This window comes from Ascaphus truei, unplaced genomic scaffold (genome assembly GCF_040206685.1).
Source record: "Ascaphus truei isolate aAscTru1 unplaced genomic scaffold, aAscTru1.hap1 HAP1_SCAFFOLD_3264, whole genome shotgun sequence".
NCBI classification, from domain to species: domain Eukaryota; kingdom Metazoa; phylum Chordata; class Amphibia; order Anura; family Ascaphidae; genus Ascaphus; species Ascaphus truei.
The window spans coordinates 10,001-17,354 of NW_027456251.1; the positions used below are offsets into that span (position 1 = coordinate 10,001).

The 7,354-nt window shown below is 40.9% G+C and overlaps 1 long non-coding RNA gene across 1 annotated transcript in view; it reads left to right on the forward strand.

The window, feature by feature from the left end:
• Positions 1-6,491, forward strand: part of LOC142483477 (uncharacterized) — a 16,072-nt gene extending 9,581 nt beyond the window's left edge. Inside the window, exons 2-3 of the long non-coding RNA XR_012797345.1 lie at positions 4,196-4,276; positions 6,341-6,491. This is a non-coding gene — a long non-coding RNA (uncharacterized LOC142483477). The remainder of the gene's footprint in view (positions 1-4,195; positions 4,277-6,340) is intronic.
• The last annotated feature ends 863 nt before the right edge of the window (positions 6,492-7,354 follow it).

The window sequence follows — 7,354 nt, forward strand, 5'->3', positions numbered from 1 at the left end:
TTCGATTAGTGGTGCAGATGGTGGTGCTGTTAGTGAGGAGCAGGTAGGTAGCTTGGTTGCTGTTAGTGAGGAGCAGGTAGGTAGCTGGGTGACAGTTAGAAGGGGAAGCAGGGGCAATAAGGAGAGGCAGGTCGTTTCTGAGCTGACACATCCCAATAGATTTGCCATGTTGAGTGAAGATATTGGGAATGTTGGGGCAGAAATGGCAAGGCTGGGGGAGACTAATTCCTCTAGCAGCCAGGGGAATAGTTCCTCCAGCACAGCGGGGACTCAGGATGCTCAGATGCAAAGAAAGATTGTGGTGGTAGGGGACTCCATTATTAGGAAGGTAGATAGGGCAATCTGTTGCCGGGACCGCGTGAACCGAACAGTTTGTTGTCTCCCGGGTGCTCGGGTTCGGCACATTGCGGATCGGGTAGACAGATTGGGGGGGGGCGGGATTGACCCGGCGGTCTTGGTACACGTTGGCACCAATGACAAAGGTAGAGAAAGATGGAGGGTCCTAAAAAATGATTACAGGGATCTAGGCCAAAAGCTTAAGGCAAGGACCTCCAAGGTAGAATTTTCTGAAATACTACCTGTGCCATGCGCTACTGCAGGGAGACAGTCAGAGATCAGGGAGGTTAATGCATGGCTAAGAAAGTGGTGCAGGAAGGAGGGATTTGGGTTTTTAGAGCACTGGGACTCTTTTTCTGAGAGGTGCCATCTATATTCTAGGGACGGATTGCACCTCAATGAAGAGGGATCTTCTGTGCTAGGGGGGAGAATGCTAAAAAGGTTGGAGGAGATTTTAAACTAGGATGGAAGGGGGAGGGGAATGAAACAGATAATGAACTAAATGGAATAGATGAGGATACAAGATGGTATGGAGGTAGAATGGGGGCAAGTGCAAGTTTGACAAGCTGTGAGACACCCATAGAAAATACAGATAATACTAGAAAACTTCTAAAGACTAAACCAAGTGGGAGCAGAAAGGAAGGAGCAGATAAGATAATAGAACAGGCTGAAAAAAAAGTTAAATGCATGCTTGCTAATGCAAGAAGCCTGACAGATAAAATGGGGGAGCTTGAATTAATAGCTGCAAGGGAGCAGTATGATATCATAGGCATTACTGAAACATGGTGGGATAAAACTCATGACTGGACAGTTAATCTAGAGGGTTATTCTCTTTTTCGGAAGGATTGAACAAATAGAAGGGGAGGTGGAGTATGTTTATATATTAAACCGGATCTAAAACTTATTATAAGGGATGATGTCTATGAAGGGAATGATGAAAATGTAGAGACTTTGTGGATAGAAATTAGCAGTGGAGATAAAAGTATATAGAAAATGTTTGTGGGAATATGCTATAAACCACCAAAAATCTGTGAGATTGAGGAAGCTAAAATACTTTTGCAAATGGAGAAGGCATCAAAACTGGGTCATGTTTGCATAATGGGGGATTTTAATTATCCAGACATAGACTGGGGCAATGAGATTAGCGTTACAACAAAAGGAAACAGGTTTTTGGGGGTGCTTAAAGACAATTATATGACCCAAATTATTGAGGAACCAACCAGGAGAGGGGCAGTTCTGGATTTGGTCATATCAAACAATGTAGAAGTAATAACAAATATTCAAGTCCTGGAACATTTGGGTAACAGTGATCATAACATGGTCTCTGTTGAAATAAATGATCAAAAAACAGATTACTTGGGTTCAACAAAGACCTTAAACTTTATAAAGGCAAATTTTAATAAACTAAGGTCTAATCTAGTAGTAATACAATGGGATGATGTTTTTGCAGGGACAAATGTAGAAGATAAATGGGCAGTCTTTAAAACATTATTAGAAAAGCACACTTATCAGTGTATACCCTTGGGTAATAAGTATAAAAGAAATAAGTCAAAACCAATGTGGCTAAATAAACAGGTAGGGGAGGAAATGGACAAAAAGAGGAAGGCGTTTAGATTCTTTAAGTCAGAAGGGACAGAGACATCATATCAGAAGTATAAGGAATGTAACAAAATTGCAAAAGGGCAATCAAATTAGCAAAAATGTATAATGAAAAAAGGATTGCAATAGAAAGTAAGGTCAACCCTAAAAATTTCTTTATTTACCTTAATAACAAAAAAATGAGAAAAGAAAATATAGGACCCTTTCAGTGTGTGATGGGTTGGCAGATTATTGGAGATAAGGAAAAAGCTGAGGTATTAAACAAATTCTTTGCCTCTGTGTTTACCAGGGAAGAATCTAGTTCAATAGTAGTGCCGCAGGAGTAAGCCACAACCTCCATATTAATGAACAATTGGTTAACTGAGGAAGAAATTCATAAGCGACTTGAAAAAATTAAAGTAAATAAGGCACCTGGCCCCGATGGCATACATCCAAGAGTTCTCAAGGAGTTAAGCTCAGTAATAGCGAAACCATTATATTTAATATTCAAGGACTCCATTTCCACAGGCTCAGTACCACAAGATTGGCGTAAAGCAGATGTGGTGCCTATATTTAAAAAGGCAGCTAGATCACAACCGGGAAATTACAGACCTGTAAGCCTGACTTCAATAGTAGGGAAACGACTTGAAGGTTTAATACGGGATAATATTCAGGAATACCTAATGGAAAACAAAATTATTAGTAATAGTCAGCATGGATTTATGAAGGATAGATCTTGCCAAACTAACCTTATTTGTTTCTTTGAGGAGGTAAGTAGGAATTTAGACCAGGGTAATGCAGTTGATGTGGTCTACTTAGATTTGGCAAAGGCTTTTGATACGGTTGCACACAAGAGGTTGGTGTACAAAATAAAGAAAATTGGACTCAGTAATAATATATGCACTTGGATTGAAAACTGGTTAAAGGACAGACAACAGAGGGTTGTCATAAATGGAACTTTTTCAGGTTGGGCTAAAGTCGTGAGTGGAGTACCTCAGGGATCGGTACTGGGACCCCTGCTTTTTAACTTGTTTATTAATGACCTTGAGGTTGGGATCGAGAGCAAAGTCTCCATCTTTGCTGATGATACTAAATTGTGTAAGGTAATAGAATCAGAGCCGGATGTAATTTCTCTTCAGAAGGACTTGGAGAGACTGGAAACGTGGGCAGGTAAATGGCAGATGAGGTTTAATACAGATAAATGTAAGGTTATGCATTTGGGATGCAAGAATAAAAAGGCGACTTACAAATTAAATGGAGATATATTGGGGGAATCCTTGATGGAGAAGGATTTAGGAGTGCTTGTAGACAGCAGGCTTAGCATTAGTGCCCAATGTCATGCAGTAGCTGCAAAGGCAAACAAGATCTTATCTTGCATCAAATTGGCAATGGATGGAAGGGAAGTAAACATAATTATGCCCCTTTACAAAGCATTAGTAAGACCACACCTTGAATATGGAGTACAATTTTTGGGCACCAATCCTAAGAAAATACATTATGGAACTAGAGAGAGTGCAGAGAAGAGCCACCAAATTAATAAAGGGGATGGACATTCTAACTTATGAGGAGAGGCTAGCTAAATTAGATTTATATACATTAGAAAAGAGGCGTTTAAGAGGGGATATGATAACTATATACAATATATTCAGGGACAATACAAGGAGCTTTCAAAAGAACTATTCATCCCACAGACAGTACAAAGGACTCGGGGCCATCCCTTAAGGTTGGAGGAAAGGAAATTTCACCATCAACAAATTAAAGGGTTCTTCACAGTAAGGGCAGTTAAAATGTGGAATTCATTACCCATGGAGACCGTGATGGCAGATACAATAGATTTGTTCAAAAAAAGGTTGGACATATTTTTAGATGGGTTTTTTGTTTGCCTTCCTCTGGATCAATAAGTAAGTATAGATATAGGATAAAGTATCTGTTGTCTAAATTTAGCATAGGTTGAACTTGATGGACCTACGTCTTTTTTCAACCTCATCTACTATGTAACTATGTAATAAATATATTGTGAGCACATTCACACGTCTCAAACAGGTCTGCAACCCTGCCTTCCCCCATTATCTCTTGGCATACAGGGCTTCCACTGCAGCCAGGGATTCTGGGAAATGACATGCAAATGAGCACTCAGTGTCACCTTTTTGCTAAAACTGATACGCATTTTGCATAGAAGTATGTGATTTGGAAAGGGAAATTAAAATTAAATTTTTACACTGTTTAAGATGATTTTAATGGAAATAATGTATTTATTTTTAATTTCTTTTGTAACGTACAGACAGCTGAAAAAACTAAGTGAAGAAAGTCTGAATAAACAGCCCGAAGAAGTTTTTGATGTCCTAGAAAAACTTGGAGAAGGGTATGTATTAGGAAAAGAGGAAACTCCCATCTTTGTAACCTGAAATGCACATTGAACTTTTAGTAAACGTGCAACATTTAGTGATATACAGGCGGTCCTCGCTTATCCGCCGGAATCCGTCCCGCAAACCGCCGTCGGATTGTGGCTCCATGTTAATACGCGGTGGATAAGCGCTTCTGACGTCGGATAATGCGTCCAGCAGACTGCTTTTACGGCGTCTGATAAGCCGTACTACGGACCGTCGGATACCGAGGACCACCAGTACAACCTTTTTATATGAAGTCTGAACCCATATGGGGACAGTTTGTAATGTACAGGCCATTTAATAGTTATCTGTTCTGATATACCTGATCTCTCACTCTTAAATGCCATTGCAGATAATCATTAGCACACACAGTATACACACATTACCCGTGTGATAAACATACACACACTGCCACTGATCACATAGTGTAAAAACACATACACGGCCACATATGATAACACACATTTGCAAGTGCACTCACACGTGTAGATACACAGACCCACACATGCTTAGAACGGTTACACACAACTGATGCTGTAAGCCTGTGCTATTTTGCTGATATAGGTGCCACACCCCGGCAGTCTACGTTCCATGCCTGGGACACTGAGTGATATAGGGGAGTTCACACTGGGACTCAGTGTTCACCCAAGATAGTGCGACTATCACTGAGCTACTCCTTCTGGGGGAAGGGCCATACCGTTTAAAGGTATAGTCTTGTCCACGACAAAACTGAGGCAATGACAGGGACATGTTGAAGGACTTGGATCCAGGTCTGGGCTTCTCCAGTCAGGTCCTCAAGGACAGGTCAGGTTTAAGTACATCCCTGCTTCAGCACAGGTGGTGCAGTCTTCGACCGAGCCACTGATTGGGCCACCTGTGCTGAAGCTGAGAGATCCTTAAAACCTGACCTGTTGATATCCCTGGAGGACTGGAGTTGAGCACCCCTGATCTTGACGATAGACACTTTGTGTTCTCAAAAAACAGGCACCTTTTAAAATAACTTTTTAAAATGAGGTTGTACATTTCGGAAGCTGAGACTAAGGGAGGGGGTTTCTCCCTGCTACTCCCTTTTTCTAATATATAGTGCGAGCTTCGCTGCTCCCTCCTTACCTCCTTACCTTGCTTGGGACAGGGTGGGTTACAGGTTTTAGTCCATGATGGACATGCACCCTCCTTACCTTGCTTGGGACAGGGTGGGGTACAGGTTTTAGTCCATGATGGACATGCACCCTCCTTACCTTGCTTGGGACAGGGTGGGGTACAGGTTTTAGTCCATGATGGACATGCACCCTCCTTTTCAGAGTCCCAGTTGCCAAGAAAATTCTTAATTTCCAAAGAAACCAACAGATGTTTGCTTTTAAGTATGATTACGGTGTTTTAAGGAAGAAAATGACAATGTTCATTTGTTTCCAAAATGTTTTTCATTGTCAAACACCTTTTAAAAAAACAAAAAAAAACCACCTACGTTTAATTAAACGCTGCATAAAAAGGGCAGCGGGCGCGGTAATGTTTCCGTTTGAATATAAGATCACATGCGGCAGTTCTCCTAAGGTATGATTGTTTTTCATTCATAAATGAGACTTTGGTTTTGTAACCTTATTGCAGCTGGGACATTTGTTTTTGTTAATAATAATAATAATAATAATAATAATAATAAAACTCTTAAACCTCCGCAATCTGTGATCAGTGAGTATGATGCGGTATGCACACACATATATTACATTAGGATTACATATACTATAAATGCCATTACAGCAGGCACTTGAAAGGACACTCACCTCTTTTCATGCTAAATAAAATGATATTGGTCTCCCCAAGAAACAGACTATGTTATATTCCTGCTGCCGTCCTCTGGCCAATCTGCTGTTGCGCGTACACTCGTTGATGGCAAGCTACTTGTATAGAGAGACTTGGGTAAATTGACTTCACGAGGGGGCTTGTTATGGTAATGCTGGCAACGTGCCGGAGAAGTTATTTGTCTGGCATCTTTCCCTGGCACATGCATGTATATTCTTCATGTTATGTTATGTACCCCTTAGGTCCTATGGCAGTGTGTTTAAAGCAAGCCACAAAGAAACAAGTCAAATTGTTGCAATTAAGCAGATTCCGGTTGAGTCTGACCTACAGGAAATTATAAAGGAAATATCTATAATGCAACAATGTGACAGGTAAGTGCTTTTTAATAGATTTAGTTAGTGCATTACATGGCAATACAAAATAGCATCATTAAAAAACCATGTTCATTTAGGGACATAATGTTCCAAAAATGAAATTACAAGAATATATAAATACCTCCTATTGTGTAAATAAAGAATCCAGATATGAAGTAGTTGATAAAATAAAAGAGGAATGTGTAACTAGAGGCCAATTACACCCTGTTCTGCCTGAACAAACGAGTACAAAATGACACATGCATAGAATCCTTAAAAAAATGTGAGATCCGATACAGAAGTAGTATGACCTTCTGTCCTTGCCGCCATGGACGAACAAGCAACAGTCCACCACCTCCATGCTTGACAGTTGGGATGGTGTTGACTGCGTGCTGAGCTCGCGCCAGACGTACCGCTTGGAATTTAGACCAAAAAGTTCAATTTTTGTTTTGTGAAAAAGCATATAGATCATACTGCAGACGTGTGGGAAAAGGTTTTGTGGCTGGATAAGGTTTTTTTTTTTTTTTTAAACTTTTTGGTCTAAATTCCAAGTCTTGCGTCTGGCGCAAGCCCAACACTGCACATCACCCAGTCAACACCATCCCAACTGTCGAGCATGGTGGTGGCAACATCATGTTATGGGGATGCTTCTCTTCAGCAGGGACTGGGAGGCTTATCATGATAGAGGGGAGAGTGGATGGTACAAAGTACAGGCGAATCCTTGAGGAAAACCTGTTTGTCCGCCAAGACTGGGGAGGAAATTCACATTTCAGGAGGACAATGACCCGAAGCACAAAGCCAAAGCCACACTGGAGTGATTGAACAAGAAGAGAATGAATGTTCTTGAGTGGCCCAGTCACAGTCCTGACTTGAATCCAATCACACATTCATAGCGAGACTTGA